Source organism: Zonotrichia albicollis, chromosome 2 (assembly GCF_047830755.1).
Source record: "Zonotrichia albicollis isolate bZonAlb1 chromosome 2, bZonAlb1.hap1, whole genome shotgun sequence".
Lineage (NCBI taxonomy): Eukaryota > Metazoa > Chordata > Aves > Passeriformes > Passerellidae > Zonotrichia > Zonotrichia albicollis.
Window position 1 is genome coordinate 84,974,741 of NC_133820.1, and position 25,537 is coordinate 85,000,277.

Here is a 25,537-nt window from a genome sequence, read left to right on the forward strand (position 1 = left end):
CAGAACATGAGAGATCAGGAATCTAGAAGAGATTGACAAAGATAATTTTTGAGAGATTAAATAATTTCCGCTAGCAAACAATTTTTTCATTCCAAGAATTAACAAAAAAACTAAACCAAACCAAAAAAAAAAAAAAAAAAACAAAAAAACACACCAAAACAACAGCCAGTGAAAAAAAAGGAATAAAGTAAGGATTTTTAAAATATCATAGGACCCTAAAGTGAAAGTGTGACTGCTTACAGGGAGTAGCTAACTACATAATAGGTCAACATTCTCTTCTGTTCTATCCTCCTGACTAGTCTACAATATAATTCCAAGTGCATCACTATTCCCATCACAAGAAATTTATGCACCTGGAAGATGAAAGCAGATGACAGAAAAAGCTTGAAGGTAGAAAGCATCCAAAGCTTCCACCTCAAAAGAAGAAATATTAACATTTCAGTTAAAATTTAAGATATTTTCTTTTACTGATTGAAATATATTTACTGATTTTACTTTGATTCAGCTTTTAATGTATAGCATATGTATGTTTACAGAGATAAAAAAGCAGTTCACAGTACTGTAGAATAGTTCTGCCAGAGAAGGAAGACATTGCTCATGTTGTTTAGATATATAACTGGATTAAAAATAAAATAATTTTATAATTTAAAAAAGCTTAACAATATTTTCAATCTATCAGATGAAATGTCTGCTTCTTTATAAATCCATGCAACCCATTACATTATTGGTAAATATTATATCCCAGTTTGTGTTGACTTCATCTGTAACAATTATATTGTAGAAAGATAAATTGAATGAAATGGAGAAAAAATTCTAGTTTCTGTTTTATTTTAAGTAAAAACATACAGTGAATGAACATAAAGAAAAAAACCCTAATGATCATGTATCTTCTTAATTTCAGAGTGATTTTTCAACCATTCTAAGACACAATTTTAATATTAACATGGCAAAAAGATTGGAAAAATAAGTTTAGAGGCGAAAGACATGGATGAGGAAGCAATTTCATACGTGGGAAGTTTATAAATCTGAGATCTGAGGCAGTCTCTCATTGCCCATAGGCATTTGGACGCCCAGATCTTACCTGTTGCTTCCTGGGGCAAGAAACTGAAAGTCATCACTATCTGGATCAATAGCACAAGTAAATAACTCAGCATTCAAAATTCTCAATGTGAAAAAGTACTTATTATAAATGGATATAAGTATTACATTTTTTTTTAAATATCTAATTTTGCTGTTACCATTATATATTGCACTTCCTTTGAACTAGTGTCATTTGTGGTAACAAAATCAAATGCTAAGTACATTAGTGCAGCTTTATTTGCAGCATTTTAATATCCTCTGTGGTTCGGTTTACATTTGTAGGTACATTTTAATTTAGTGGTACAGGGAAATAGAATCTCTGCATTACCTAAGTGACAGCCTATTCTTTTAAGGGTTTTAAATAATTGTGCCTTGTTAAAAGTAGAAGGAAAATATTTAAGACTACGGTTTATTTGTCTTTCTAGAATTATTTAAAAGTATAATATTGTTTCCATAATTTTCTTTTCTGAAATCTTATTTTGTAAAAAAGTCATGTTTTTTATCTGACATTTTGTCTGTCTAGCACACTGACTCCTTCCCTCTGTCCTGAGAGGAATACTGAAAATTATTTTGTGCTTTAGGGGAAATTGAATCCTGTGTCCCATCTCTACAAAACTCTGTGTATCTCAAGACACATCTTAGTGCTTTGTGTTATTTTATGTAAACTACATTAGAAAGTACTTGAAAGCTGCCCCACTTGTGTGTAGTGTATGCCATTACCAGAGCACTGTTCTCTTCATCCTTAAATCCATGACCAGCTTTCCAAGCAAGCATCCTACTGTGAAGTATAAGACTGGAAGATCCATGTCATCAGTACACAGTGGGATGGGCAAGTAACATTCCAGATTAAACCAGGTCTGATTGAAGCACAGTACAATTGTATCTCTCTCAACTTTTTTGAAATGCACAAACACAAGAACTGCAAGTTTTACTGGTGCTTCCCACCAGCACACCATTAATCAGTGTGCTTAATGAGATATAACTGTAAGAAGAATTTTATTTTAACCAATGGGAACTCAGCCTTATTGTGTGTGAGAGTATGTCTGAATTTTCCCTCCTCTGCCTCACTATCGTCCTTGGGAGACCACTGAAGAGAAGAGCCCCCCTGTCTAAAATATCTGTCTCTGAAGGAGAAAATTCACACGCCACGGGCCCTGAGACCTGAAAGCTCAGTGTTGAGCTATTGTTTTCACAGGAGTGTTTGCTGTATGCTAAGGAGAGGGCACCATGTCCCGTTTGCCACAATAGCAGCTCTGGAAGCTGTCCCACCTCTCGGCCTGGCTGGACTTCTCCTGAGTTCCAGGTGGTCTCCCACAGAAGACCCTCACCTGTTTTACAACCACCGTGACAGACAGACTGAGACATGAAACTCCTGAAAGGCCCCTCTGCTCCTTCCAAGGGCTGGGCCTGAAACCCTCAGCCCAGGGGAGGTGTGTGGGGGAAGCAAGCTGACCGAAGCGAGATGTTTGCCTGCAAGTTGTGACCACTGGAGCAAGAAAACAATGGCTCTCATTTACTGCTGAGAACATGGACTGCCTGTTACATCTGTTCCCTATTGTATCTGTTTCTCCCCCCCCCCTCACAATTTTCAGTAATAAAAACCTCTGAGTTAGCTAGAGCCTTGGAGATCTCCCCAGCGTAGCAGGCGGGCCCTCGGCTGGACTGGACCAAAGGACTTCGTCTCTGCGTTGGTAGCTATATCCCCTCTCCCCCCCCTCTTTCTCTCTTTCTCCATCTTTTTCTCTCCCTTAATCCCTCTATCGCATTTTGGCTGTAGTTATTTCAATAAAACTGCATTTGATTTGATTATCACTGCAAATCCCCTTGTACTGTGTTGGTTTTTGCACTCTGAGATCATTCCTATGAACCATCAGGTCATCTGTCCACTAGGATGGACCCTGACATTGTGTTATCATTTTTACCATTTTGATATCCTTCTTTAAACAACACAAGTGTCTTTATAGACCTAAAAATACTCATGCTACCTCTCTTCTCCCACACAGAGCCTGTCTTGCATTTCAGCTGGAACTTCCTCCTTTCCTCTCCAGGTCCCTGATGCCTGATGCTTGTGTTCAGCTACTGTCAACCTGGAAACACAATTTTTTTTTTTTTTTTTTTGTGACAAATTTGCTTTTCTTTTTTACTTTCTATGATGCAGCCTCTCAGAAAAACAACAAATCATAAGCTTTTAACTATACTGCCAAAACTGTTTTTGCTTCTCCTAAGAGAAAATCTGCTGTCTTATTTAAACCAACTGACAACAGACTAATCTTCAAAGCTCTGTGCCTCACTTTAATATTGTGTTTTAAAATGCCAACCTGCTCACTTATGCCATCAGATATCTCTGATAAACATTGTCAGGGAATGTTGCCCAGTACAGGAACTTAAGCATACACACACTCTTCAAAGGTTAGAAGAGTGTCTGTCAGGGATTTTGCTCAGTCCAATTCTCCCAGTCAATATTTTCCATGAGTTTAGAATTGGCTTAGAGTAAGAAATATTATCCCAACAGACATTTGTGTAAATCCACCCTGTTTTGAAATGTGTTTAACAGAATTAATTCAGGCTGCCCCACAACAATAAGTCTCAGTGCCATTTAATTTGCCAATCTAAATGTAACTTCTGTAACAGTAATGGAAAAGATGTGTTTCAAGAAGGACATTATTCAAGTTTTCAGAAGACTCTCTGCATTATAATAAGACTTGTAAAACACGGTAAACACATAAGAGAGTAGAAACTCTGCTCCTTTTAAATACACTAGCTGCAGAAGGGCGAAGGATTGACAATTGCTTAGGTATGGCTTAATAAAAAATGAGCCACAGTCAAAAATACTGCTGTAAGGTCATATACCTCATTTCATAATTCTTGTTTTACAGCAGAATATAACAAAGGTTTTTTTATAAAAGAAAATTGAGGAAAAATTCCATGCCCTGAAGATATTACCAAGAAAGTATTTCCAACAAAAAACTAATATTATCCAACTGAAAGTCACAATTGAGGTACAGGTTGTAAAAATACTAGGATGCGCTTGAATTTACATAATCTACATTTTAATGAAAAAAACACCTTGGCTTTTTTTTTTTCTTTTTTTTTTTTTTTTTTTTTAATAGGAAAAATGTTTTTACAATCATTTTCCAGTCCTACTAAGGACATTTTTTTGAATGTGTTCAAATAATGGAAAAATAAATAGAGGAGATTTTTCTCACTCAAACCAATACTTATAGTGTATTGTTGGTATAGGTGCTACAGGATTGAGACAAGTAGGATTTTTAACCAGATGTCTCTTTGAACATACTGCCATATGTATTGAACATGCATCTGTATGTCTGAAATGGTAGGAATGGATCACAAATATTTGAAAAAGTTATAAAATTATTTACTGGCCATAAAGAACTTTGTTTTCTAAAAACTGTTTTACTTATACACTAGAAAATTAAACTATAACTAGAAACTTTAAAAAAAAAGGAATTAAAAAAAAAAGTCCTGTAAAATACTCTAAATATTTAATTGCCAAGTAGTTATAGGAATAATATAGAGGACTAGAAGAACTCAGGGCAAGTAACAGATGTAATGCAATTTAGAAAAAAAAAATCCTGAAAAATTCAAATTTACACATTTTAACTCACAGTACATGTCCTAATTTCTAAATCTTCCAGTCCAGTGACAAATTTTTATAATATATTGGACTTATTTGATGGCACTGAAGAGGGATTCATGAATAGTTTTAAGTGGAATATTTTGTACCAGGATGTTCTGTACATGAACTTACAGAAGATCTAAAAATGCTTCTCATAAGTCAGAAACCACCATAAAATTCAGTATGTCTCTTCCAGTAGATGTTTAATGAGAGACATACCACACTGCCTGTATGAGAATTCTGCAGTTCTGCACTGTGAACTAAAAATGATCATAATGTTCCTCACTTAATTAAGCAAGCTGCAGGATCTTTCACAGCTGTATGAATGTTCCACACAATGTCAGCACAAATGGTACTTTTGCCAACAACAGCTATACCAATTTCTTCAGCAGTTCATTTTAAAGTATGGCCATTTTATTCCAATAGTTCTCTAAAGCACTATTTCTTATGATAAAAGAAACTGTTAACTTGAAGTGGACATTCTTGGGAGTCAATAATGCCATTTTCTAAAGGTTGTAACCAAAATGATAACAGGAAGTCTGGAAACAATATGAAAAGTCTACCTATTCCACTTTTAAGGTAATAAACTCTTCAATTATTCATTGACTGAATAACCTTTCTCAAATTCTTAAATGTTTATCTTTAAATTAAAGCAATTTCACCTTTATAAGGACTATTTCCACTAGTATTTATTTGCTTTCCTTTCATTGCTTAGGAATTCACAACAGAAGCAGAGAAAAAAACATTTACCCTTTGAGTAGTGTACTCAGTTTGGTGCATTAGTTTTAAGGTCAGCTAAATATTTTATGTAGACTTATTTAATAGTCATTTTTGAAACTATCATATTACTTATTTTTTCTAGGTGTATTCTAGCTCAAGGTTTTAGGGCTAAAGATATGATCTAGCTGTATTTTAGGATTGATGTTGGTAGAATTCAAATTTATAGATATGAAAATCATCTTTTCATTTGACTCATCCAAGGTTGTGGCTCTTAAAAAACAGAACAGACAACTTGAATTATAGTCAGAATAGAATGTCTCTAAATAGAGCAAAGCCCTATACTAAATGGACAGTGCTGCTAAAAAATAATGCAGTAAAGAATACCATCAAAATTAATATATCCATGTAGATTGAATAAAATATTTATTTGAAGAGATTACAAAACACCCACATTTATTATCACTGTTTGACACCTGTGGATCAGGGAAAAGTCTCACCCTGAGAAGTGCAACCATAACTTTGATTGGCTCTCAGAGAAATAACCTGGAATATTAATGTTGTTTCAATTTAAGTGGCTGCGGGATTAATGATTCAAAAATACAGTGTATATGTGTCCTATTAAACAAAAATTTATGTAGGAGCTTAAGTGATTTTTTAATCAATCATTTTTCTTAATCACTATCTTTAAAAGATTAAAATGACGCTTCACCAAGCCTGGAAAAATCTAATGAAGTTCTGAAAAATAAATATTATATCACCTGATGACAGTTTTAAAGATGAGAAAACTGAATTAGAAACCCTGGGCTAATGAAATATGACAAGGCATCAGACTGCAACCAGAGATCCCACAGCACATTGAAAAGAGAAAGAAATGAAGCAAGACAGTCTAATAAATATAATATGTTTCTTCTTCTTTTCTTTCCTCTTTGTACACAGGTTTTCTCTCTTGTCATGAATATTTAAAGATGAAAGCAGTAAAAGTATCCCGGTTGCCCATGTTCAGACCTATGTATTCTGAACACTGTTACTCAAATGACAGCATTCTTAAAGTTTTTTTGTGAAATACTGCTGCTTATCGACTTTTAGTATAATAAAATAGTAATAGTAATAGTAATAATAATAATAATGATGATGATGATGATGATGAGGATGATGAGTTAGTAACAAGTAATTGGTCAATATCTTGATCATTGTTGGACCACTGAGGAGAAAGTGGATATATTTTTATTCTAAATTATAAATATGTGAGTGTGACAGCATTATGCTTACTTGCAAACCCTACTTAAAATTCTTACCAAAAATCTTTTAAACTTTTAGTAGAAATGGTTGGAAAGTACTTAATTGTACTCTATGACTTTGCTCTATGTTTTATTTATTTTTCTCTCTCCGTTTTCTAAATTATTTCTTTTCATTTCTTGGCTTTGCTTACAGCTCACTTCTAGGAAGAATATTTGTCATAAGTTTAGCAATTTTACTTTTGAACTCCTTTCACCAAAATATCTGTTGATCTATTAAAAAAAAAGTACAAGTCTTTATATGCTACTGTTTAGCCACTTGTGTTCTAAAATTTAGGGTCCGGATTTTGAAAATTAATTACATTAATATATTAATGCATGATCCAGTATTTGGCTCAATATGAACTTAAAAGCCTGTGACTTATTTTAATACAGTCTATAATACTACATTTTCCTCTGGAATGTTTGTCATTTCTTATCAAGAAAGGGCAAAATAACAAGAACCACAGCATACACAGCATGAAGATGTCCTGTCTTGTTTAAAGTATGGTCTTGATTGTGTGCCTTTAGCACTGAGAATTCTAAAGCAATAGTCTTTTCTCAGAGTCCTATCCTCATCATCTACAATCCTGAGATCCTCTTGTGTCTATACATAACACAGACAGAGGGAGCCTTTATCAAAATAGATCCACACTGAGGTCATTCTTTCACACACTGAAGAGTTAGAAAATGACAAAATTTGGAAGATACAAATATGCACACATGGATACATGCAATGTAATTGCTCTCCCTAACTACATGCAGCAGAGTTCATTCTTTAATCACAGAACCACCTATTCTTTTACATCTCCCAGCAAAAGATATGCTTCTACTCCTCCTATACACTCTAGATTATGATCATCTAATGAGAGGCTTTTTTTTTTTGTTCTCCATCACTGCATAGTTGGCACCAGTTACTATTATTTAGTCTGCACTATTCAGTCTTGTTAAAAGATGGGACTAATAATTTTCGTATCGACCTTTATGGCACTGGCTTCAACATCTGAATGCTTCATTAATACACCTCATGATATGTGTCTTTTCACAGGTCTCTGAGATAAAGCAGTACTATTATTCCCACTCTCTAGAGTCAGGGCTTCAGTTCTCGTCTACAACCCTCAATTATCTAAGTACAAAATATGAGAACATGGCTTCTGATTTCAGTGGAAATTAAGTATCTGAATAGTCAGTGAAAATCTGTTTAGCATTGTTCTTAGAAGTGATAGCAAGTTTTGAGAAAACTAGCTTCAATTAAATATAAATAAATACATAAATATATATACAAATCCACATCACATAATGGGTAATATAAATAAAATACCAAAAGGAAAAAAAAGTTTATCCCCATAGAGTTTTATGACAATACTGGTCTTTGGCCTAATTTTATATTTTATGAGGAGCTTGCCTGCTTTGTTAGTTAAAAGAAAAAAAAAATATGCCTCCTCTCAGGATTTTTTAAATGCATTTTATGTGTATGTGTATTTACAACTTAAATATATGTACAAACACACCTAGGTATCTGAAATTGAAAGAAATCTATCTAGCAATACCTAATAATTTAGCATATACATTAAAATAAATATGTTACTTCATTGAAGAGGCTGGTTGGTTTAATTGGTGTGCATAAGAACTAAGATATGTCTTTAAATGTTGCTTATATAATGTTGTTTATATAATTTGTTCTTAGCCTTACAGATCTCAATTTGGCCAAAGGAAATAGCTGATTAGCTGTCCAGTGTATCTGAGACCTCTGTGTGGGATTGTTATATGCATAAGAGGTATTAAAAATAGTGATTTCCTGAGTCACAATTTAACCACACAAGTATTCCAGAATATCTCAGATAGTAACAGATTTTTATGTGTGTGCACTTGAATCACGACTTGTTAGTAGTCCAGTAACTACAATGTAAACATATGTTAATATTTTCTTTGTATATTGACAGTCATTTCTGTGTCTACATGTAAGCATCTATAGCACATGTATCTGCAGTCTAGAACTGAATGGTACCCTTAGATGTTTTCTATCAGCATTTTAAATATATGTTTCATTATATAAGTTTGAATGCCACTTACTAATAAACTCCATAGGAAACAGCTCTCTACTCTTCTTCTGCAATCTCTTTCCTAAGCAGCTATTTAGACATTTAGAAAGTCAAGGTCAGAAGAGAATAATTTCTTCTCAAAAATTTAAGAGTTGCCATTCTGAAATAAATTGAAATATGTAATCCCAGAATGAGATTTAAGAAAAATTATAATAAAATCTTTTTGTGGGAAATGATGATATATTTAACAGGCAGCAATAAATAGCAGAGCTGTCTGTACCTGACCAATTGTCAGAGTCATAATTTTGCAATCATAAAAAAAAAATTTGATTTAGACCCTTTATAATGTGTCCATCATCAGATTTTATAAGAGTTGAGAGCAGTTGTAATTTTCCTTTTTGCACATCATCACAGATATATTAGTCTTTCCTATGGCAGCCAGTGAAAATGTCATTGATTACAAAGACAGTGATATTCCTAGAACTGACCTGAATTGTTGAACTAACAGATTATCCCCTCATAACTAAGAGAAAAGTCAATATAATACTGCTAATAGAATGTCTATCAGCAGTCTTTAAAAAAGTCAAATCCTTTCTCAAATTCTGCATCCCTTTCAAAATTATGATTTTCTCATAGTTTAGATATAAGATGATATATGAAGACAAGACAGCTACATCTTTCACTGCAAACATAATTGATTTATAATGGAAACTGACTGGCAGATAGACTTCAATGAAAGAGGAAAAAAATTCTTATAATAATGTGCCCAGACTAGGCCTGTTACTGAATGAAATCCCTGCTCTTCAAAATAAAACTCAGAAATGAAGGTGCAAACAAAACTCTAATTCCCTTCAAGAGGGCTGTATTTTGTATATCAATGATTTGACTATTATGTATTCTCAAAATTAATGAAGTCAGTTTGAAACTTCCAATGTTATTCCAAATGCACCCATACAAATTAATGTTTTTCAAGCATTGTTTCCCCCAACCCAAAGATACAGAAAGTCAGGGAAATGTGACAGTAGACCTTGGCAGAGTTCATGGTGGTGAACAGGGATCTCATGGCAAAACTCAGACATAAAAGGAAGCTTATAGGCTGTCAATAAAGATTTAACTCACCCAGGAATACAGACACTGAGTGGTCAGGTACAGGGTCAGGAAAATCAAAACTCACCTGGTATACAGTCTGGCGGGTTATGTTATGAATAGAAGCAACAACCCCTTTGGTGGATAGGTTTATCAGGAGCAAAACAAACATCAAGGAAAATGTGGACTGGCTGCTGAATGACACAGAATGTTATTTGACGAAATTTAAGGAAAAGGCCAAGGTAAGCAATACCTTTTTCACATTGGTCTTTATTGTAAAATGATCTTCAGGAGTCCCAGACCACTGAGGTTGCTGGGAAAATGTAGTGCAAAGAAGACTTTTCATCAATATTGGACAAACAAGCCAGGAAAGATCAGAGATCAGGCATGTGCATCTGCTCTATCTCAACGTCTTTCTTTGTGACACTAAGAGGAGGTGCTTGACTTTGACATGAGCTGAACAACTAGATATTTTGACTTTAAAATTGAATGAGAAAAAGGAGAGAATTAACATGACAAGGAGAGAATTAACATGATATAGAATTTATTATCTAAAAGTAAACAAGTCAGGTACCTAAGTACAGGAATTTAGTACAATTTTAGATGTAATGAGGTACTTGAAATGTCTCTACAGGTCTGATAGACATAACACGAACCTTCTGAAGCAACAACTGGAAGACCTGCTGTAATAACATAGCGAGGCAAGACCTCAAATCACACTATATATGTATATTTTACCACCTGAATTTGTCCCTTAGCCTGCAGCAGTTGCCTCAGTAATTACTCTTATTTTAGAATATATGGCTTCTTTAGAATTAAAATTAGTTTTCCAATAATTATTCAGAAAATCTGGATAGCAAACTAATTTCTCAACTACTAGGTAATTCACTTACAGGTAAACTATGACAGCCATATGTAATTTACAACTCAGACTTAGGAGTTCAGCACCTACTTTTTTTGCAAGTCTCTAGAAGCTGCATGAGGAGACCTGATTTGTAGCTGAAGGTGTATATTGTATTAGTAAAGCAAGAAGAAATACTAGTCTTTAAAATTCACCACTATACCATCTCAGATATTCAGAGACTATGACCCTTCACCTTTCTACAGCTAATTGTTAGAGCTAAGGAATTCAAAAGTAGGTTCCAAGTCATTAGTTAAAGGATAAAAGCAGTAAGAAAATAATTTTAACTGATATGTTCCAGTAGAAGTCTTAATGCCTTTAAGAATCAGCAAATTAAACACACTTAAATAAAACTTTTAGTAGAAAAATATGCCAGCTGAAACACTGAGATACAAAACACAAAATACAGTATTATGATACCCTCCTTAAAAAGAAAGAATAGGGGACATGACATGGTGTAACCAAGAAAACTGACATTGCCATATATAAATGTACTTTGCTTTACACTTTGAGCTCATGTTTTAAAGAACTTGTTAAGGTCAAAACAGAATTTTGCATAGCATCAGAGGAATGCTACTCTAAACAGTATTCTGTTTTGTGCTGGCTTGGTGCAAACTCAGCTAGTGAGGGCAAAGGAGGTAAATGGGGTTTGTATATTTGGACACATGTTTTGCTGTGGTTGTCCAATTTTGGAAGATAAGCATGAAAATCAAGAAAATTTAGAGTATATTATTCAGTTCGTGCTAAATGTGTGGACTGCAAAACTCTAAATTCTGTGTGTATCTGAGATTTATTGTCAGATCAAACAACAAACAAAATTGTTGAAAACCCTCATTCAATTGCTTTTTCTGCACACTTTTTGTGCATTCTTTTTACAGGACTCTTTCTAGTTCTTTAGAACTACAGAAAAAAAAAGAAATAGAAGAATTCTTGATTACAGGCTTAGTTTGATAAACATATTTTCACAACTTAAAACAAGGCTACATTTTATTATATTACCTACCTCTTTGATATTTGTTCTGTTGCATCTGAAGAGAAATTAAGCTATGAAATCTACAGCTGTACACAAACTATTTGAGCTTGCATATAGAAAAGAAATGATGGCATTTTGCTCTTTATATATATATATTTCACATCTTGAATTTTTCTATTTCTTTCAGACTTTCTGACCTCCACATCCCCAGAGAGTGTTGGTTTAATTAAATTGTGAATACAACAAAAATGCCGCTGAGATCCCCAAGTACTGCAAGAGACCACAGTTCTACAGTAACTAGCAGTACACAGCACACATTGTACTGCATAGTTATTCTTGTATCAGTAGACTAAGTTCTTTGCAGGTGTATCAAGGTCTGCTTATCCTGTCCTTGAACTTTTGCTGTAATAGACAAAATAACTAACCTGTTGTTTCATAAAAAGTAGGAGAAATATGCTTGGCCACCTGTCCCAAACAACAGAACTAATACCGAACAGTTTTTGTGTGATCAGGGGCATAGTCATACAAACTGTAGAAACAACCTGTTGACCATAAGAAGAGCAAACTTCCAGAGGTGTCCTGAATAAGAAGATACAGAGCACTGAAAAAGGAGAACTCAAAATAGACAACATTAGTGCAATTTGAATGGCCTGGTCACCAAGGAAGTATTCTGTTTCCAGTCTTACAGATAGGGAACTCATTAGGGAATGCAGAAAAGGAAGAACCTGAGAGTCTGTGAAGGAATCCTAAAACCCTTTCTCAGGTCTACATAATGCAGAACTGGAATGACTGTCCTGATCTGCCCAATTATTCTTCTGGATTCTGGGCTCTCTCACACAGAAAGGGGAAGTCATGCAACGCGTAAAATTGCATGCAGTCATGAATCAAGTGTTTTGGTTTTCAAACCCCTCACACCATTTTGTCTTAAAGAACAAAGTGGTAGTTTTAAAGCAATTGATGACATGGATCCCACCACTGGTCAAAATTATCCATTGACACTTCACAATGGCACTCATGTTTTATACACTCTAGAATTTAATTTTTTTCTTAATGCAGGAGGCTCTCCTATTCTTTATGACCAGAGATCCAGATTTAATAAAAACAAGAACCCATCACTCAGCTAAAATTTTAGTGTTCAAAAACTAATTTCAGAGTTTCAAGTATCAGTTTTTTCTACTGTGAATCTTTCAATCAGTATAATTTCCTCATATGAATAAAACATCTGTAGTGTTACATGCTGGAAGTTTTGTCCTCTGCTTCCAATAAAGAATAAACCGTTTCCTGCCTTAAAGAAACTTGCTGGACAAGATGTCAGAGTATTTAATAAAAGTGAACAGTATTATCCCTACCATCATATATATCCCACTTACTTTCCTTAGTTATGCTGAAGAGGTAGTGAATGACTGTTTCACTACAGGACAGAATGAACTGCATATCCTATAATTAATTTCTTGTATCTGCAACTGGCTTAAGAATTGGGAATGTAAACATTGTTATTGTTTAAACCATGACAGATAGAGCATACCACCAGACTTCCACTATTTTAACTATAACCAACCACTTTATTCCAGACTGATTAATTTTAAAACAAACATCAAAAAACCATTTCACGCATAAAAATCTCCTGGTTCCAGCATGAAATAACAAGTGCATCAAAAAATGTGAAGAGAATATTTAAAGAAAAGCAAAACAAAACCCTCCTGAAATCTTGTTATACATGTGAAGTGTTCATACTTGTACATGAATTGTGCCACTTAACTGACATTGTGGACAAGGATCACTTAGCATAGAAGCAGATCCTCCTATTTAAATAGCAACCTTCTGACTTAACTGTGGCTGAGATCAAGTCTTTTATTGGTGATTAGTCTCAATGTTGAGCAATCTCACATTTACATAAACAATGTACTAGTTCAAAAACATGGCTTCTACAATTTTCTAATAGTTCTTTGTGGCCAAGGAGAACGGTCTATGATTAATAGTGATGGTGCTAATCATCCATCATTTATTCATAAACCTGCAGATGCTGGTTTTCTAGAAGTAATTTCATCCTTCCTGAGAAGCTGTAAAACTTCTACCCATATTGCATGAATATTACAAGGTCACATTCTTACCAATGCTTTGTTTAAAAGGGACGAAGTTTCTTTAGTAGCTGCTGCTGGATGTAGCTACTGGCTTATTTCTCTGTCACTAATATTCTAATTTCACTCTGTGATGATGTGTGTCCTGATATATCCCTTAGTTGTCTATTTCCATTTGTTATGTCTTAAATGGCTCCATGTGATAGGAAAAATAGCCAACACATTTTTTGTTTGCACAAAAATAAATTTAAGAATATATTCATGAAGTCACATGCAGTTTGTGTGCATGCATTCATATAAAATATATGCACATGGAAGTTGTAGTCATGCATTGGAATCCAAAGAATTCAGAGTAAATATTAGCATTTTTCTATCCCTTGAAGAGAGCACTTTCATACGCTGAAATTTTCAGTGATTTTAAATTCTCAATATTCTGAAGACTGAAACAGTGAGAAAACTTCTTTTAAAAAAGGAGATAATTTGTTCAGAAATATTCTAAGAAATATAATCTTTAGCTTTAATAGCATTGTATCTTAAAAGTTGTGTTCCTATATAAAAATTTGTAAAATTTGTAAAACATAAATTAGCAATTTAAATTTCAGTTATAACACTTTTGAAAAGTATTTTCAATTAATTTTTTACAAATTCTATTTTTAACTAAGAAGAATATTAAACTTGTATCCTGCCTCAATGAGCACTCAATTATATTATAATTGTAGAAAAGCCTCAGCAGAATGAATGAAAGAACTGCTTCAATTGAATTAATAAAAGAACTGCTCTCTTTTACCTGGAGCTGAGTCTGATTTATAAGCAAGACCTGAGTCTGAGTTTTACCTGAGAGATCCCAGATAGAGAATAAGTTGTAAGCAATTTTGAAAAGTAGTAATGCAAAAACAGCTTGATAATTTTGACACCGCTAGATAAAACTTTGTAGGAATGACATAGAGTCTTACATTTAGCAATGCAAAGTTCTATAAAATTATTCAAATAGGTAATTGCAAAATTCATATCAGCATAACCAATATCAGGTAGTTTGAATGTTTAAAAGCTAACTGCTTTTTCAAGCAGTCTTCTAGAAACAAACGCAGCAGGGAGCATCATTCTAAATGAGTTCCACAAACACCTACTTTTTATTGGTTTGTTATGGCTAAGATATATCACACTGTTCTCTGGTGAAATACTTTCTTATTAAAGCTATATGAGTGTTCTCTTAAAAAAAAAGGAAAAAATCATATATCTCATTTAGCAGCTTTAGTGCATTTTGTCCTACCTGGTATTCAAAAGAAAAATATCTCTGTATTTTCTAACACAGAATCACAAACTGATTGGTTTGGTTCTCTTTTTTAAAGGTTTGCCCAGTTTATTTGCTTGTCTATTCTATTGAAAAGAAATTATATGAAGATTGAATGTTTCTGTGTAGTCATCCTGTCCTTACAAGATGACTTACATCTCTACAGGACTGTACAGGACTTATGCAACTAAATTTAGATTTCTATAATGCACATCCTTATATTCAGGCTAGGTCCCATAGGTTCCTGCTGTCCTAACTGAAAAGAAATAGGGTCTTTTAAAATAAAATCCACCTCATATTAAAAGTAGGTCAGATATATTGTTCCTTAGAAGTACTCGTTTCCCTTCATTAATTATAAAGGAAGCCTTGGTGATTAATTCAGTTGAAGACATTTAGGCTATCCATATCTGATGGCTGGCTCAGTTACCTCAACATAGATGTCTGGCAACATTTCAGATGTCCTAGGTTATCCAAGGGCACGTGCATGAGACTGTAAATTATGGCCCAAATCTCTTGAGAGAAGCCAGTCCTTCTAAAGGGGGAGCTGGAAGCCCAGCAGGGTTCATTAAGAAACTTACATTAGCTACTTAGGAAAACTCATCAAGTCCTATGAGTGTTTTCAGTTCCAGATTAGTTCCTGCAATTGAGTACCTATTGTATATTGCAGTAACTATTGAAATAAAATTAAGTACACTTTACCAACTCTACTGTTTTCCAGTCTTCACAGACTGTATAAACTATGCAAACAATAACAGAGGCTAAAACCTCTGACTATTTACATTTAAACACCTATTTTTACATGCTGGCAATCTGAAAGTAAATCTTAGCCCTGAAGTATGATAAAATTAATATTACTTTAAAGGGTGTTGATTTCAAATATCGTAAAATTATAAAATGTTTTAGTTGGAAGGAACCCTATAGATTATCTAGTTTCAACCTCTCTGCCCCGGGCAGGGATAACTTCCACTAGCTGAGGTTGCTTAAAGCCCCATCCAGGGCTGGCCTTGAACACTGCCAGGGAAGTAACACCACAGCTTCTCTGGGCAACCTGTTCCAGTGCCTCACCACCCCCTTCAATAAAGAATTTATTTCTGCTGATATCTGATCTAAATCTTCTCTCTTTTGCTTTAAGGCCATTCTTCCTCGTCCTATCACAAGGCCCTCTCCAGATGTCTTTCAGCATATCAAGCCTATTTAAATCCATACAAAATGAGATAAATAAACATTTTCCAAAATTTCTCTGTAAAGTTTCAGCAATTTTTTATGTAGGTAGGTCATTATTCACACATGTACATGCTCGAATAATAGACACTTTTGAATTACATTAGATTTCACTTCTGATTTACTGTCTTTTTAAGGAAGATAGTATACATATGGCCCAGTTGAGGCATGAACTCTGAAAATCACCTTTAGTAACCAGTGATAGCCAGGTAATTAAGAAAGAGCAAATGAAGGTGATGGGAAGAAAGTAGGTGACTTGAATGAGCACTGGAAACTATATCAAGAATTATTTAATTAGCTAGGTAAACACACTTTACTAATCAGGCTTGTGCAGTTTAAATAGCCTTCCTACAACCTTCTGCCTTCTCCTCAGTCCTTGTTCCAGTTCTTTCTTTCTTCCTTTCCTTTCTGTTCCTCTTTAATTCACTAATATTTTCTCTTCCCTTACCTTGCTGCTGGAAGTGCCCATATACTTTTAACTTTCTGTTTTCTCCTTGGTTTGTTTTTTCTTGTTTTTTTTTTTTAGCATATTGCACTTGAGTCTTATCCTCCAATATTCTAATTTTCTTTTTATTCTAGCTTCGCAATAAAGGCTTCTATTGCTCTTTCTCTTTTGTTCTTGCAACTCTGATAAATCTACTTCATTATTTCTTTCCAATGCTTTTCTTAATTCCTGAAATATTTTTGAATTTCATTCATTCCTAACTAACACTTCACTTCAGTAATCTGAATTGAATAATCTGATTTTTAAAATCTGATTTTAATTATCTGTTTTTAACAGATTATACTTTTTTGATGTAACTAAGCAAAACCTTCTCAGAAAGCCAAAGTGCCTTTAAATCTAGATACACACTATAGCTTTATTATAAAAAACAAGTTCTTTCTTTGTTACTGCTTTTTTCAAATTGTCTCTCTCTATCAGTAAATTATACCACAACTATGTATAACTTTCTGTGGTTTCTTTTTGAAGATAAGAATAAAAAAATAGTTATTTTTTCCTGATATGGAAACCTATAGTTTTCTTATTTGTTTTTAATAAAGCAGTATTTATTGTTTTTTCCTTTCTGCTGCACACACATATACATTTGACTGAAAGAATATATCCATTTAACCAAAGCCATCTGTCACTACCAGGCCAAAAATCTAAAACAAATGGAGAAGCATGTGCTTTAAATATGAGCAGCATCTTCCCTGATGACAATGCCATTCTTTAACAAAAACAATAGTCTCAGAAGAATACTAAATGCTGAGGAAATGTTACAGTAGAAAATAAATCTACTTTAGCAGATAAGAATGCAAGAAAAATAACAGAAAAAAATCTTAAGTTACAATGAAATTCATAGACTTAAATAAATAGCTAGACAATTTTGTTATCACTTGTGGGCTAAATGGTGTTCAGAACTACTCTAACATGAATTTGAGTTAATCCCAGATGAGTTCAACAGAGTAACTGCATTACAAAATTGAACAAAAGAAAATAAAACCATCATAATTATTTGGATTATTAATACATTAATTTTTTACCATATTATGCTGCAATGAGTTCCTCCCCAAATTTCTCACTTAAAAAATCATGGATTTTATTTTTTCTGAAATGCTAAGAAAGACTGTATTCCCTATCCTCACTGAAATTTGAGGACTCTGGGCATTCAGATATTGTCTGCATTGCAGACATTGTGCTCTGTTTCAGCTTTCCCCCAAAAAACCCAAGTACAACTTGCATACACATAGAAGTGCAGCTTCTTAGGTTTTAAAATAATGTCTTACAAGTAGCCAAACCCTTCTGCTTCTCATTAAAAACTGATTCTTATGCAGCTACCCTTGGTTCTCACTTATTCAGCCAATGTGCTCTTACTGAAAGCATATGGTTGGGAAATATTATTTATTGAAACTTTCGTAGAAAATACATTCTGTTCCAAGAGTAGAGACAGACCAGGGACACAGATCCTTCATCCAGTCTCAAACACAGACCAGTTGTCTTGAATGTGCCCTAAGTCTTAGGAAAATTTATCACAGTACTTCTTAGGAATAATTCCCCACTTTTAATGGTATCTCAAGGACTTCTCTTAGTAGAAGTGGTATCTGCAAATATAATAGTCTGAGCTAAATTTTATTGCCTACAGATCTAATGTCTAAATCTAATCTAGTCACTCTAAGATTCTTTTAAAATTGAAAGAAACAAGTAAATCCATCTTAGTGTGATGCATATTAAGATTACTGCCCTAGGAAGGAATTAATTCTGCCCTAAAGCTAGACATATTCAGTTGGCAAGATGAATCCCACATAAGAATATTAATTAATTTCTTTTCAGTTAATATTTATTTTCAGGGGCTTTTTGTCTGTTTGTTTCTGGATTTTAGCATCTGTGTTTCAGTTATCTAAAAATCTAGTAAATAGTATTCCTTGGCTTTTTCTTAGATCCATTTAGTAGCTATATTTTGAAGATGAAGGAGTCAAAATTATTGAGTTGAATTCTGAGAAAAGTTTATACAAAAATAATGAACCTTAAGACAAATTTCTAAATATAAGCAAGACTCTACCACTGCACACAGAGATGTAGCAATATCAGTACAGAAATTCCAGCGTAAATCTTTTTTTTTCTCTTTATTGAAAAATGTGGCACAAATGCTTCCTTGGCAAAATGTAAAATCAAACTATTTCAATTACTCTGTGTCAGACTCTGAAACTGTAAGATTGAAAATGCAAAAACAAAACTGTGAGTTCGCAGTAGTAAGCCTGCTTATTTAAAAGTAAACTTTCCCACAAACAAGGCCACCAATTAATGTAATTTGCAGAGAATATACCTACTATAAGTCTTATATATAAATATGTATCCTAGAACCTCTTCTTTGCATTCTTTGTTGTATCAAATAAAAAGCCAGTTATACATCTAATTTTTATTGTTTTGACAATTTCTGTGTGGCAGATAGTTCATTTTAAAAAACTTTGCAATACAAGTTTTTCAGTAATTAGCTTTTGAGAGGTCTAGAGTTATCCCAAATATGAATAACATTAAAAGAAAAATATATTTCCACTTACATTTTTGTGCTTTAGCCCAACCACCATTGTGCTTGACACACTTGTGTTAGATGGAAAGTTGGTTGTTTCTACAGCTACTATGATTTCTGAGTGTTACTCTGGAAGAAATACTGTGATCTTATTTTATACCAAAGGGAGTATTTTGATGAAAGTGTGATCATGTAGAACACTGTATTGGCATGAAAAGCATTGTGATGCATTACATGGAATCTCTTTTATAAACAAACAAATAAATCTAAAGCCAAAGAGAAAAAACAAAAAAAACAACCAAAAAAAAAACCAAACAAGAAAAACAATAAACTCCACATAACACACCTGTTTTTAATTTTGTAACAAAGGTGAGCAGCCAGGAGACCAAACATGTATGTATGAAACTGATTGGCAAAATAGTCCAGTACATTGAGCATAGCTACTTCTTAAAGCATGTGAACAGTGAAAGGGGATTTTGGCTGTCAGCATAAAACCTCTTCAGATATTCATTCATCATTTATTTGAAGAATTTCTAACATAATAGATGTTTGTTTACCTCTGAAAAAAAATATCATCCAAAATGGCAAACATGGAAAAATCTTAGTACTTCAATTTTTTTTATGATTCAATATATTTTAATTTTACCAGTAAAAACTGAAAGGTTCACTCTGTGTATCTGTCTGTCTATCTATCTATGTATACATTTATATAAACTCCAAAAATTGCAGGGAATAGATACTCAAACATTTTGCTTGTTAGTAAATGACTGTCTCAGGTTTCTATAAATAAACAATAGTTTTGAAAAAATAACTCTGCCATATATACTCTGATGTTTAAAGGGAAAAAAGCCTTTTCAATTTTTAAAATACTCCTGTATTGATGTAGTTTTATGTAATGTGTCCAGTCATTTCTTTTTAGCCACTAGCGGAGTTTTTGTGGCTCTGCAGTAGATTTAAAGTTAAGAACCATTCATTCTGACTTTAACCTTGGGACACAGTTACAATTCAAATATTAAGGATTATAGTAGACATGAAGGAGAAAAGAAAAAAAAAAAAAGGATTCCTACTTCCTTCAAATATCCTGATGTTATGTACTTCAAAATTCACAGTGAACAAGAGAGTAGGAAATCTGATGTGGAGATATTCTACTGTGAGGAAGGGTGCTGAAGTGGATTTGTGTTGCCTGCAAAAAAAGAAATGTTGTTTTCTCCTTTGCAGGCTTGCATAGAACAGAAAAATTTTTTAAAAAATATGCAGGTCCTACTGCAGGTAATCCTCAGCTTATTCCTTTTTGCATGTGGGAAACACAGTAAAAGCACTTGGCTTCTGAAGTCTGACATTTTCTAATTCAAGTCAGTATTTTGATGACAAATGTCTCCATGATTATGGTTGATCATAAAAGCATAATTTATCCATGTACAGAAAATACAGTATCATTCTCATATATTATTTTTCTCTCCCTTTCCTCTTTCAGAATATTTTTAAATGTATCCACAATGAATTGAGAGACCAAAAAGTTTTGCCTGTTGTTTTCACATTTCCCACACTATTCTATTTTCACTATACTTTTCTGCAAAAATCGAATGATAGAATTTAAAAATCTTTGGAATTACGCTGCATGGAAAGTAAAGCAATACATAGAATGAGTCCCAGGCATTTGCAGGTAGTCACGCCATTTGATACTGCAAAATAAAAAACAATAATAATGCAGATCTGACATTTTGTTATTGCTGTATTTCACTTCACTAATCAGGCTTCATTAACAATGTAACCAAAACCACAGATCTTTCATGGTATTCCCTTTGTGTGTCATTAAAGAAATAAACACTAGTTACTCTCCACAGAAAAGAAAAATCTGTAATACTAACAAAAATACTTTTTTTTTTTTGTATTTGGATGTGAAATAAAATGATTGGTGTAACTTTTACATATCAATTTTAGGTTTACAGAAAAAAATAAATCTACTACTTCAAATGCTTGGGTTTCTGATAAAAAAGTAAAAAATATTGACTGGGATTGACTTGTTTTTTTTAAGATGAGGTCAGGGCTAATTACTTACTGTATGCCTGAATAATGACATTTTGTATGCAAATGTACATATGAATTAAATGACAATAATTACAATAATGTTCCTCTAATTCTGTGAGAGAAAGAGAGAGAGAGATTTAGCTTATTGGCTTATTTCATTTTAATATTGTATTAACTGTTTGTTACATTAAATGTGCAACGAATAATTTCTATGAATACGTTTGCCTTGAATTATTTTAGCCGGTAGTCCTTGCAAGCAATTGAAGTATAAAAGACAAATTTAAAAATCTCCACATCTCAAGACTATGTCTTCGGCACTGACAGTTTATAAATGCAAAGGACTTTCAGATCCAATAAAATTACTTCATGATTAATGTCCATAATAATCTATACAATATCATGTTACCATATTTATCTGGTGAAAAGATTTCTTCTCTTGAATAACACAGAGGTTTTACCTCTTGGTGCTCCTGATCTCATACATGAGACATACATGGGAAAACCTCAGCAGATTAAGAAGGAAAGCAACATAGTGGTGCTACTTTCCTATGTATCTCTTTCCCCAGTTTTCATTTTGCTTCCTGACATTTACTCTTGACTGTCAGGTAGAGCTGATATGGTTTTCTTTGATTTAAATTTTATGAGTGAACCAGTTTTTCTTTGTACATATTTCTTATTTGATATCACTGGCAATCAAAAGTAGATAAACAACCTCCAGAGTATCAAAAATATTTGTACAGTTGTCCAAAATGTTATGATGTTTGATTGATAAGAAAGATTTTTTAGTGGCTATTTTGCTATTGAATTCTATTAAGCATAGTTTTATAGTACAATTTTTAAAGTTTTGCTAAGATTTAGAGTTTTTTCTTGTGTTTTTTTTTTTTGGACGAGTGTCATTATTTCTTGGTGTGACTGTCAGAATATCATCTTCATTAACATAAAGGAATTTCTTCACACTTATTTCTATGATGTTTAGCCTCATTCTTACCTTCACACTTTTATTTCTATGATGTTTAGCCTCACTCTATGTTTCATGATTAATTAGTGATATTATAAGAGTTTTGCAGATACTAATTTTACTAATCACATGCAGCATCCCTACGTGGCAGTACACAGTAGGGATGACAGTACACCCCATATCAAAGTTTGTACTGCTTTTAAGGGTAATCCTTGAATCAGCTTTATTTTATCATCATAAAGAGTTAGTAAAGCCTGCTGGTCTGAGGGGAAAGTTTTTACTCATTTGATAGATAGGATGGGATATTAATTGAAGAATGCATTAATTTAGTATGTACCTTTTGTCTTCTACTTAGCATCCAAAAAACATTGATACATGTAAATGAATTCTGGAAGCATGACTTTTTTCTTTATTACTTTTTCTCAGGAAATAGCTGAGCTTTTTTGTGTGTCTCCTGCCTATTGAAAAGATTCATTTAACAAAAAAGAAACATGGAAAAGGTCAGCTGAATTTAAAATGCTTTCACTAATAGTTTTTTCCCTTTTATTTTAAAAACTGTAACAAAGAACTTTAACAAAGAGTTTGAATCCTTTTTTGTCTGTAATGTGGACTGGTGCTGTTCATGCACTTAGATACACAGCAGCATTCCTTTTCCTGATTCAGAAAGGAGTTGTCATTATCTTGTCCAAGTGCTGAGAAAAATTTTTTTGAGGAAACTGCTTCAAAAGTACATACATTTGTAGGACAAATAATGCTGTCTAATTATGAGCTGCTGTTACCATCACAACCTGGTGTTATCTGCATCTGGTGTTATCTGCATGCACACACACACATGCGTGCGCACACACACGCACACTCTCTCCCAATGTGTATTTAATTACACATCAAATTGGGAATCAAGTTAGGAATCTTGAACCCCGCTTTCACATGGAAATTTGTCTTCCTGACACAAGAAAATTACTTATGGAATATTTTAAAGTATTTATAGTCTTCAACAATCCATTCTCCATTACAGGAAATCCTCAGCTGTCAAGTAAAAAACTTGGTTTGACAGGATTTAAGGACAATGGAGGTAGTTTTGATGTCAATGTAGTAAAAATACTAAAACTTCACTCAATTTAGTTTTGTTCACAATTTCAAAACAATGAAAAAATATGTTATTTCAACAGGGAAACAAGCATAAAAAAACCCCATTAAGTAATATCAGGTGAAAATATTAATAACTTCTTAATATTTCTATCTTATTTTGCAAGTGACTAACATTAAAATGACTAACATTAAAATGACTAACATTAAAATTATCATTCTTCTGTCATTGGAAGCCAAACAGACGGAATTAAAGACACACACAACTTAAAGAAAACCAAACAAACTGCACAACTTTTAAACTGATTAGAGATCATCACAAAAAAAGATTTCACAACCTATATTATGGCCAAGAATCTTATGCAAAGAAGCTTGCTAAAGAGATTCTTGATTGAATGCCAATCTCTAGAGCTTCACCTGGTGAAGTGCTAACAGAGATGTATGTAATTCCTGGCTTTGTCCTGTCAACCAGCCGAGAGTATTCAGAAATTCTTCCTGCAATCTGGGTATATTTCACCTTTCCTGAACTTATACCAATCCTTGGAAAAGACAGTGTGCATGATGTAAACTCAGCCTGGTCAATGCATTTTTTTTCAATTAAAGTCAGTTAAGAAAGATGTCATGCCACTGTTGTTGGACTAAAATGCACAATGTGCTTCATAAGAGTAAAAAAAAGTTGTTCTTTTTTTTGACATACAGTGCAAAAAATATAAACTTGATAATGGTGACTAATCCTTACTGAAAACACATTGCTATGTATGTATACATATACATATGTATATGTATATATATTTCTGTGAGAAAAGAGGAAAACAAGTTGGGCATTTTGTATTTTTAGTGTATCTGAAAATCACACAGATATGGTGAACTTCTTATTTAGTCTTTGCAATGTTTTTTGGATGCAGAAGTTTAGTTAAAGTGAATAATTTCTTTGGGTTAACCAGTTCAGAAACCTGTAAACTGTGGTTGTGTAAATTGAGGAAGGAACTTGAAAAGATAGAATAATATTAAATTATTGAAAAATATATAAACTTGATATATCTTTGTAATGGTTGCTGTTTTGTTTTTCATTTGGGGAGGGCAAATGTTTTTTGTTTCCTTAATTTTTTTTCTTGCAATATCATCTTAAATCAAAGAGGAATATTTTTTAAGTTTTTTTTTTTTTAATTTGAAAAGTACTCAAGGCATCTGTCACTAACAAGTGACAGAACTTGGAATTCAGAAAGACAATATGTCATGCTAAATATTTATTTATTGCAACCAAATATGGTGAGATCTCTTCTGTCACCTTTTTTCTTGCATTGACATGTGGGAACAAATGACATAGATAAATTTTAAAATGGGTAACTCCTCTATATTTGGAAACAATAAAAAGCATTTTTTTCGCAAGGGCACTTTTTCTTTACGAAGACACTATTAACTGAGCTGTTAAATCCATTCTGGATTTGGTTGGCTGCCAAGATCAAAGCATCATTTTCATCAAGATGTTTTAGCTCAGCAGCCATAGAATATATTAGGGAGGCTGGTGTATCAGTCTGGCATTAAAGAGAAATGTCTCAACTGGTAAAATATTCTTTAAGTAGCACTTACTTATATAGTATCATTTAAAGATAAAAAATAAAGAAAAAATAATAGATCTGAGAACCACCCCTGTGAGTCAATTTGCAGAAATCTAGGAAAATGAAAGTACAGTCAACATTATTAACAGGACTGACCAACTTTTCAAGAAAAGATGACCACATGTAAAATCCTACGTATAAGGGCAGTAACATATGGATCAGGCAGGATCATTCTTAGAAAGACTAAATTTCTTGAGCCAAAAATTTGACAATTAAAAAAATGATAAATAATTTCTGTTGTTTATGTTCTCCACACCTAAAATAGCAAGTCGTGTAACCCACTACCTGCTATCTCTTCATTCTTGTTGAAGAGGAACAGCAGCCACCTCTCTGTCCTGCTTCAATTGCATGAGGGTGTTGTCCTGCCAGATGCTCAAGAAAGCATAGAGGAGACTCCAGACATGCATCCAGTTAAATAATGCTGGCTTGTAAACAAAATGTAACTACATATCTGTTCTCCTGGCTTCTATACTAATTTTGTTAGTGTTGTTTCCAGTGATGTGTATTACTTACTATATGGTGCATGGAAACATAC

General features: G+C 33.3%; 1 long non-coding RNA gene across 1 annotated transcript in view; it reads left to right on the forward strand.

The window, feature by feature from the left end:
* The first annotated feature begins 129 nt into the window (after positions 1 to 129).
* The window catches only part of LOC141728351 (uncharacterized), a 54,320-nt gene continuing 28,912 nt past the window's right edge, over positions 130 to 25,537 (forward strand). Inside the window, exon 1 of the long non-coding RNA XR_012579277.1 lies at positions 130 to 2,771. This is a non-coding gene — a long non-coding RNA (uncharacterized LOC141728351). The remainder of the gene's footprint in view (positions 2,772 to 25,537) is intronic.